This window comes from Tupaia chinensis, unplaced genomic scaffold, assembly GCF_000334495.1.
Source record: "Tupaia chinensis unplaced genomic scaffold, TupChi_1.0 Scaffold000674_1, whole genome shotgun sequence".
Taxonomy (NCBI): domain Eukaryota; kingdom Metazoa; phylum Chordata; class Mammalia; order Scandentia; family Tupaiidae; genus Tupaia; species Tupaia belangeri.
In genome coordinates, this window is record NW_006160197.1 from 1,949,907 (window position 1) to 1,959,751 (window position 9,845).

General features: G+C 37.0%; 1 pseudogene; it reads left to right on the forward strand.

Moving 5' to 3' along the window:
- Positions 1 to 6,135: 6,135 nt before the first annotated feature.
- Positions 6,136 to 7,370, forward strand: LOC106736174 (histone-lysine N-methyltransferase SETMAR-like; annotated as a pseudogene).
- The last annotated feature ends 2,475 nt before the right edge of the window (positions 7,371 to 9,845 follow it).

A 9,845-nucleotide genomic window follows, 5' to 3' on the forward strand; every position in this document is an offset into this window, starting at 1 on the left:
AAACAAAAAAAAAAAAAAACGAAAAAAAACCTCTCCAAAAAAAAAAGATTGGACATAAGGAATAAAAGATCATGCACTGACACATAAGTATTCAATAAATATTAGCTTTTACATTCTAAAATTATTACTAGCCCTGAATTTTTTCAGAAACATTTTATTTAAAATAATCTTTAAATCATAAATGATATGCAATATTAATAATTTCAGATGGAAAACTTGTAAATTGTATTTCATATTAGCATCTGCAATATCTTCATAAAAGGACAAGTTGAAAATGAAAATTGTGTTTCACACATATTTCCAAAAGATTTGGAGTTTTTATTTCAGATTCCAGGAAGCAGAGATTTAATGGCTAATATTTAAATGACAGGAAAGAAATTTTTCATCTGGGGTCAAAAGCTTTCTCCTTTTGTTAATGTAATGATGTCAAAAGATTGCAGAACCCCTTTCCACTAGCTCAATCTGATTCCAAATGATGATGAAATACAATATTCATCAGTTCTATCTTCTCCTGAGAGATGAATTAAGAAATAGTCCCTAATCTTTATTTGGAAATTTATTGTTTTTTTTTCCTCGTATTAAAACTAAAAATTTCCGTTTTCTGCCTTCTTATCCTAATGCCTACTTGCCTAGCTTTTGGATAGCCTATCCACTAAAGTGCTCCTCTTTCAGCACCAACCATGACACCTCTTTGATCCTCCCTATAATACAAATTACAGCCATAGAGACAGAAGAATCAGGAGGACATTGATAGATGTGTGTACTAACCGTGGGAGCTTTACGATCACAAAGATCCTGTCTTCTCATACGTTGCTCCACTGGCACATGAAGAAAGGTCTTAGAAGTAAGCACGTCTGTATGACTCAGCAGTATTTCTCATTGCTAATGCTGAACCTCCATTTTAGCCCCTGCCCATTTAATGGTTCTCTCCACAAGCAGCTATAGCTCTGTGCTTCCTTCACTACACTCATTCCCTTTCCCTCAAAAAGACCGCATTTTTCTGGGTCTCTATTTCTGTCGATGTCATCACTGTCTTTCATTAGCTTCAAATAGAATCTTTAATCATCTCTGACTCCTGCTTCTATTGTAAGTTCTAAAATCAGGAACCTCTAACTCTGAATTATCAGCCATATATAGCCTCTTACTCTCTATTACAATACCTTCCTCTCTACTTAGGCTTCTCTCCACTCTTGACTAGGCTAATGTATTAGCTCTATATCTGCCCTGCTTGTCTCCACTCAGTTTTGACTCGTACAACCCCCCAATCGACTATTATCATGCATGTTCTCTTTGTTTTAGTCATTTATTTATTTATTTAAAGAATTCTTTAATTTTATTCATTGCTATTATTATTTTTTTTAATTTTGCTATAGGACACATGTAGCCACCAGAGAAAGAGAGAGGGAAAGTGAGAAAGCAAGCCATCAGGTCAGAGACTTGAACTATGAGAGTTTAGTATCTTAACCACCTTAACCACCATACCTGCTGGCCCCATCATGTGTATATATTATGTGGCAAAACTGCCAGAGGGCAAGAGAGACAGTGAGACAGCATTCCCAATGGGTGATGGTCATGACACAATTCTTTCCCTTCCATCTCTATCTCCTTTTAGGACTTTGGTCTTGCATGCATATGTGCCCAGTATATTTTTACTTTTTTTCAAGGTGCCAGGTATGGGACTCTGCGAGGTCAGTTGTGTGGAATCCAGCCACTGTACCAACCAAATCACAGGCTGCCCTGCCATAGTTCTCTTTCTAAAGCATGAATATGGCACAGATATTCCTCTAGTTAAAAAGAACTTAGGATAATTTATTAAGCTATCAATACATGGTTTGTTCTCACTATATTTTCTTTTCTGACAAACTAAATTTCCAAGCTGTTAAATAGACTTGGATTTTCTTGGATAGGAAAGGCTGCAAGCAGGTAGAAGTAGAAATTACTTGCAGAAAATGCCTTTTGCCAGCCTTTGTTTTCCATAGCCTGAGCACATTGAAAGGATTGCTTTTCAGGGCCTGTGACAGGAGAGTTTCTTTGAGGAATCAAGGTGTTAAGCACAACATTGAGCACCAGAGGATTCTTCTCTTGACACAGTTTATTTCCAGAGGGATAGGGAGAAATCTACTTCTAGAAATTGCTGGGAATGGGATAAGTGGTGGGCTTAGCATCAGAGATAGCCAGAAGCAGCTGCCTTAGGACCGAATCTCTGCTGCAGGTAGGATTCTGCAGAAACAGGAAGGCAGATATAAAAAAGATATGAGACATATTTCATTGGACAGGATGCTTATTAGAGATCAATGCTCATTCAAGAAAAGAAAAAGGAGGAAGCAGGGCTGGGTAATGAGAGCAACTTAACTGTGATCAGATTAGACAAAGTCTTGGCCAACCCAACAGGGCTGGTCAGAATCTATGAAATAAAATACTATTACATTGAAAGTCAATCATCTAATTGTTACTATGCATTGGAGGTTGATCAACAAAACATTAAGACAGAGGATAATAAAACAAATTTCCAGTCATACACAACTGATATTTGTCCAGTGCTTTCTCTTACGTTTTCCCATTTGAACGGCTAGGGTATAGATCACAGTACTCTTTATTTTACATTTGAGAAAACTGATGCTTATTTGAAGACAAAACTATGATTTTTGTTTCTATGATAACTAATACAACATCCTTTCTTCTATGTCATGCTGACTTGCTACTGATGCCAAGTTGTAACGACCTTTAAAGCAGGTATACATAAATAGTATTCATTCAGTTTACAAGAATTTAGCAAGTCTAAGAATCAATGGCACCATGTGATGAGAATATAAAGATAAAATGAACCAGATCCCTACCCTGAGAATGAGTGTAATTGGAACCATATGACCCTGTGGAGGGTGAGGGAGGGAACATTCTAGGTTGACTTCTTCAGTGAATCCAGAAAAAAGGTATAAGTAAGAACATTCTATGAAGATGATCTAGGAAGGTGTCTTCAGAGTGCAGCCTATGAGTGATTCCTCCTCGTGGGTATGCAATAGCCAATCATTATGTGAACAAAAGTTGGAAAGAAAGGAAGGCAAAGCCATACTATGGAAGATGCTGTCTATGCTACTGAAGAGTTTATTCTGCTCACGGTGAAGGTCATTAAATGTTTTTAGTTTTATTTTGTTTTGTTTTGTTTTGTTTTTTGGAGAGATTTTCACTGTAGGGTGCATGCGCTCGCCAGACAGACTGAGAGAGACATAGAGACAGAAAGCGAGAAATCACCCCCGGGGGGGATGGTCACGCCGCAATCCCTTCTCCTCCATTCTCCTCTCGGGATCTTGGGCACGCACGCACACGCGCCCGGCGTGAGTTTTAAGCCACCGGGTCCGGGACACGAACCGCGGTTGACTACATGGGAGTCCAGTGACATAGCCATTACGCTAACTGCTGGTTCCCAAATGTTTTTAGTTTTAAGAATCAAAATCACAGTGCCAACACCTCCACTGTGCAGCAAAGCAAAAACAGCAAAGTTTCATTAGGAGGCACTAGTAGTTCCAAGAAGGTTAAGCCACAGCAATATTCAAGGAAAGGAATGTTGGGGTCTACACTAACAATTGTGAGCAGAGAAGAAGACTGGGGCATTATTTAGGAGTTATTGAAAAGGTGGATTCAATTGGATTTCATGATAGATTTCAAGTAAGGAAACATAGTGAATAGGGAGTGAGATGCTTTTTTCTTTGGAATGAGAGAAAACCAAGTAAGGAAAGATTTATTGCTTAAGAAATGGGAAGTTGACCAAGTCCATGTTGAATTTATCTGTCAATGGGAGAACTAGAAAACCTTCTGTAGGGAGAAACATGTCTTAGTGTGCTGGACATTTGGTATAGTCACTGTGTGAGATGGAGAGCATGTCAAAAGATTCATCTGGTATTGTGGGCCCACTTGAGGGTGTTTTCCACACACTTACAGTTGCAACTCAGAATAACTGTTCTGCAATTACCCCTAGCATTGCATACCTGAGCCAAAGCACACATGGCGGAAAGGGGCAGTTTAATAAAGAGATGGGGTCGATATCTTACTCCAGGAGTGCTGAGCTGAGGTAGCAAAAAGAGCATGGAGGACTTGAGCTAGCCTGGAAGAAGACTGGATGTAGTGAGAGTATAGAAGAGAAAAACCAGAACGAGAGGAGTTCATGTCAAAGAGAGCATATTACAATTTATACTGTCTAAATCGCATGGTATTTCTGGGCAAGGTGTGGCATTTGATTATGCAGAATATGATTTTAGAGGTATAAAAGACTTTAGAAGCTATTTATTCTCTTCTCATTTCACACATGATGAAAGAGTGTCCTAGAAATCAGACTGTTAGCTAGTGAACTGAGAAACACTCACTTTCCCTGAAGTACTCCAAATACAGCTAAAATATTAACAAAGATTTGTTAAATACTTGCTAAATGCAAGGTATAACTATGAGTAGTGATTGATATACAGTCCATTTCTAAAGGAATTTGCAATCTAATGTTTAATTGAAGCGTCATATTATATACTACATTAAATTATTATTAAAGTGACATTGTGAAAAAAGAGACTACTTTCAAAGCAAGCAAGGTTTGTCATCAAATGGTTAAACAGTTGCCCATTTTCTTGTGGAATCAGACTTTTTATCATTAAATAAATAATCATAATTTTTATGTTCAAGAATCTTGAGTTATAGTTTCTATGAATAATGCCACACAAAAACAAAATAAACAAACTAGAAGCTATTTCGCATTTTTCTTTCTTTTCTACAATATTAAACTGTGCTTATTGTTTCCTTAGCTTTTTCTTTTGCTTTTTTTTCACTAGTACCAGTTTCTGGTCAGACTAGAATTGGAATTATATACAAAATGCCTCATTTTTTCCTCAATGATTATTTTTTATGTTCCTCACCTCTGGTGAAATGACCTCTACCCATTGCATCATTTTATAAGAAGCAATCGGGAGCCTAAGGAGAAAAAAAAAAACAACAACAAATATTTTATTAAATTAATTTTAAAAGAAATATTTGAACGTGAAAATTTGCATACTTTAAATATTTTATATGGGAACTAGCAATAAAAAATAATATTTAGTTATATTATTCATATATAAGGGAGAAAACTTGCTAACTAATTTGGAAGCCCTGAAAAAAACCTAGAATATTTCAAATTGCATATATGGAACAATTTTATGGTACCATATTTTAAAACTTGCTTATATTAACTCTGTTTTACTGTTTTTAAACTATTGTAATGATTATATTTCTCACTTATTTTCTTGAGTGCTCACACACCACAGAGATATAATACGTAAATAAATTAATGTACAGTTTGCATAATGACTACAGCCAAATTGGAAGAGCCCAATATAATACAAATTAAAACTTCTCACTAAAATGTGAGACTGAGATACTTACCAGGACATTCTTTTAATGTACATATTGCAACATTTAAATAAGCCTGGTGGAGCTCCCCACTGCATTGGCTACTCCACAGAAAAGAGTTCATTCTTTAGGAGTACAGTAATAATATCCTTTTGACTTGGCTCTCAGAGCACTACTGAAATTGTTTTGGATGTCATACTATCAGAATGGGCTATAAAGTTTCGCCATGTAGTTCAGATACTCTGAGGTTTATCCTCCTACAAAATAAAGTCTATTTGGAAGGATCATCAAATTAAAATCATTCCTGGGACTGTTACTTTTTAATTTTTTTAATTAAATTGCTGCAAAAGTAATTCTAATGGCCAAGTCAAATTCTAATGGCCAGTCACTACACTCCTCATCTTCAGGGTTCTCCTCTTCGCAAAACTTCTGGAACCACAATGCACTGTAAGTTTATCTGCAGTCCCTGGGACAATGCGTTGTTGATGTTGTGAGTTATCTCTGCTGCTTCCCGACCCATTTTGAACTTGAATAAGAGAGTTGATTAATTTGTTTGGGTCTAAGTAATTGTGGTTTGCCTGGTTAAAATTTGCCATTTGATAATGGATACTTTCTTAAATAAGTGTACTTATGTTATATATCATTTTAATTTACATATCTCACTTCACTTTTTCTGCTAATGACTTCTTAATGCTTGCTGTTTATTGTTATATGTATTTTAGACTATGAAAACGATCTTAGACCCAAACAAATTAATCAACTCTCTTATTCAAGTTCAAAATGGGTCGGGAAGCAGCAGAGATAACTCACAACATCAACAACGCATTGTCCCAGGGACTGCAGATAAACTTACAGTGCATTGTGGTTCCAGAAGTTTTGCGAAGAGGAGAACCCTGAAGATGAGGAGTGTAGTGACTGGCCATTAGAATTTGATGACAAAATGAGAGCAAGTACCCAAGTTTATCCTCTTAAAACTACACAAGAAGTTCCCAAAGAACTCAATCATTCTACAGTCATTCAGCATTTGAAGCAAATTGGAAAGGTGAAAAAGCTCGGTAAATATATGCCTCATGAGCTGACTGAAAATTTAAAAAAAAAAAATAGTCATTTTTAAGTGTCATCTTTTATTCTATGCAACAATGAACATTTCTTGATCAGATTGTGACATGCAATGAAAAACAGATTTTAAATGACAACCAGTGAAGACCAGCTCACTGGCTGGACTGGGAAGAAGCACCAAAGCATTTTCCAAAGCCAAACTTGCACTGAAAAATGGTCATGGTTATTGTTTGGTGGGGTCTGATCCACTATGGTTTTCTGAATCCCACCGAAACTATTACATTTGAGAAGTATGCTCAGCAAATGAATAAGATATGCTGAAAACTGCAATGCCTGCAGCTAGCATTGGTCAACAGAAAGAGCCCAATACCTCTCCATGACAATGCCCTACTGCCTGTCACACAACCAATGCTTCAAAAGTTCAACAGAATGGGCTATAAAGTTTTGCCTCATCTGCCGTATTTACCTGACCTCTCGCTAACTAACTACTACCTCTTCAAGTATCCTGGTAACTTTCAGGGAAAATGCTTCCCCTATCAGCAGGATACAGAAGATGCTCTCCAAGAGTTCATCAAACCTCAAAGCACATTTTTTTTTCTTTTTTTGGAGAGGTTTTTGCTATAGGACACATGCGCTTGCCAGAAAGACAGAGAGAGATAGGGAGATAGAAAGCGAGAAATCACCCCCCAGGGGGGATGGCCACGCCGCAATCCCTTCTCCTCCATTCTCCTCTCGGGATCTTGGGCACGCACACACACACGCCTGGCATGCCTTTAAGCCACTGTGTCCGGGACGCGAACCACAGTCGACTACGTGGGAGTCCAGCGACATAGCCATTACGCTAACTGCTGGTCCCCAAAGCACATATTTTTATGCCACGGGAATAAACAAATATTTCTTTTTGGCAAATATGTGTTGATTGTAATGGTTCCTATTTTGATTAATAAAGATATGTTTGAGCCCAGTTATAGTTATTTAAAATTCAGTCTGAAATCACAGTTGCTTTTGCACCAGTGTAAAATCTTTTGGTACAAATTTCTTGCATAAGACCTAAAATTGTTACAAGTAATATTCTACAATAGCACATTTTTGCTATGCTTTATTTTCTTTTGTTTTAAGATAGGTTTTTTTTGCAATAGGGCACGTGTGCTCACCCGACAAAGAGAGACAGAGAGACAGAGAGACAGAAAACAAGAAATCACCCCCTGGGGGAAAGGCTACTCCACAATCCTTTCTCTTCTGGTCTTCTTTTGGGATTTTGGGCACACCTGTACATGTACCTGGTGAGAGTTTTAAGCCATCGGATCCAGTACTTGAAATGCAATCAACTACATGAGAGACCAGCGATGTAACCATTACGCCATCCGCTGGTCCCTACAATAGCATGTTTTTCAAGCCACTGGTCTAGGACTTATACCATACAGTGGGCCATGTGGGATCCAGCTGGCTTAACCACCATGCCACAGACTGGCCTGTATTTTAACAACTCTAGGTAATTCCAATGAAGCAGAGGCCTATGTCTAACTCTAATAAACATTACTGGATGTGGCAAATTTACTGAAAAAAAAATTAATAAATGAGTCACAGTGTGTGAGAGTCTTCAGTAAGTCTTAGATTCCCTCCCTTCAGTAACTAGAATCACCAAGCTTGAGTATTATAAGATGACGCTCAGATTAGGTATTCATTTTTTAGTACTTAGCCATAATATGCTTCTAGTACTCTTAATAATTGACACTCAGAAATTTTACACCCGAATTCAAAACGAATGTATAGAGCTGTATGTCTCAGTTCCTTACTTGAATAGGTTCAGGGTACTGGTAACGGATTACCATCATACAACAAAGAGCCCACTATGGAAAGCAGAAAGTGCTACTTTTTGAAATTGAGTTCTTTGTTCTGTGGAAATAAAAACAGGCATAGGAAGTACCATCTCTGCAGATCATTTAATTAGTTCAAACTATAAAACAAAACCTACTATGATTGTTGAAAATGCTTCACAGTGGAAAACTGAGATGTAGTTTAAATAAAAGTGAAGGCAATTTATTTTTAGCTTCTGTGACATTTAAAATGTGTAAAATTATCTAGGTAATAGCTTGAATGTGCTTCAACTCACGTGTGTCATTTCTGCTGGACAAAACATTCAAGAACAAGGGGAGAAGAGTAAATCTTTAGTGGATCCCTCACTTGCCCTCTCCATCCTAGGATTTCCCTCCTTTGGGGGCCATATTGCCAAACCCAGAGAGTCATGGAGATAGGTGAATTTATCAAATTTGCTAGCAAGATGCCAACAAGTAGTTATAACAAAGAATAAGCTAAAGAGGGAGATGTTCTTGGTTCTTTAAATATCCCTTCATATATTTGTATCACTAAAATAATATATTGGATTTTCAAAATGTGGTGAGAACCATGTCACATTTCTTTTTATTTGGCTTGATTTTTCAGAGTCTTGCTGAGAACTGGGGTCATTTGAAAAACTGTAAGTTAAAATTGCATACACACACACGCACAAAACACACACACACGAATAACTCAGTAAAAGTACCACTTACAAAATGACATAAGAAAAAACAGTAAGAGTTTTATTTTGTCCAAACCTTGTTAGTCATGTTTTGGTTTTGGATTTGCAGTCTGTGGGGTATTTTATACTTCTTAAATTTCTTCTGTTCACTTGTGACTCTCAAACCTAATAGAAATCTCCTTTTCCCCTTCAAGTAATACTTGTCTGTTTCTAGGGCTATCAAGGGAATACATTTTTAAAAATTGCTCAAACCAACTAAAGAAGTGCACAAATACAGACTGAATAGGAAAGTGGTGAAAAGCAGCCATCAAAATAGCCAAAATAATCTAAAAGCTCATTGTAAAAAAAAAATACAGAGAACAAAGTAAAAGGAGTGCCTTAAGGGCTTAGTTTCAATTTCTGCAATAATCCACCATTTCAGATAGAGTTAATTCCCTAGACTGTGTACATATGGATAATTTAATTCTGCAGATAATCTCTAATATTTGTTTTGGGATAAAATGTCAAACTTTTCCCACTAAACCTTTTCACCTTTCCTTTGGACAAGTGGCCAAATAAGGGGATTTGTGGTTGCCTGTCTTTCTCCTGACCCTACATGCCCAAGGCAGTGCAAACAAAGTGTGAAATGGGTACCCTCACCTTCAGCTTCATTTTGCCAAGTTTGGGGGAAGGAAGGGAACAATAGTGCTGGGAAATATAAAAATGAAAGTTTTACAAGACATTTAACAATATAGTAATTGCTATTAATTTTTAATGAGATAGATAAAATTCTCCAAATAGAAAATAAGTATCCACGGCTGTGTGTGGAAAGGCAATACTGAGAAGATCTTGGGATTTTGAGGCAAACTGCATGTATTTTGGTTGTAGCTCTACAACTGTCTAGTCAAAATTTGACTTACCA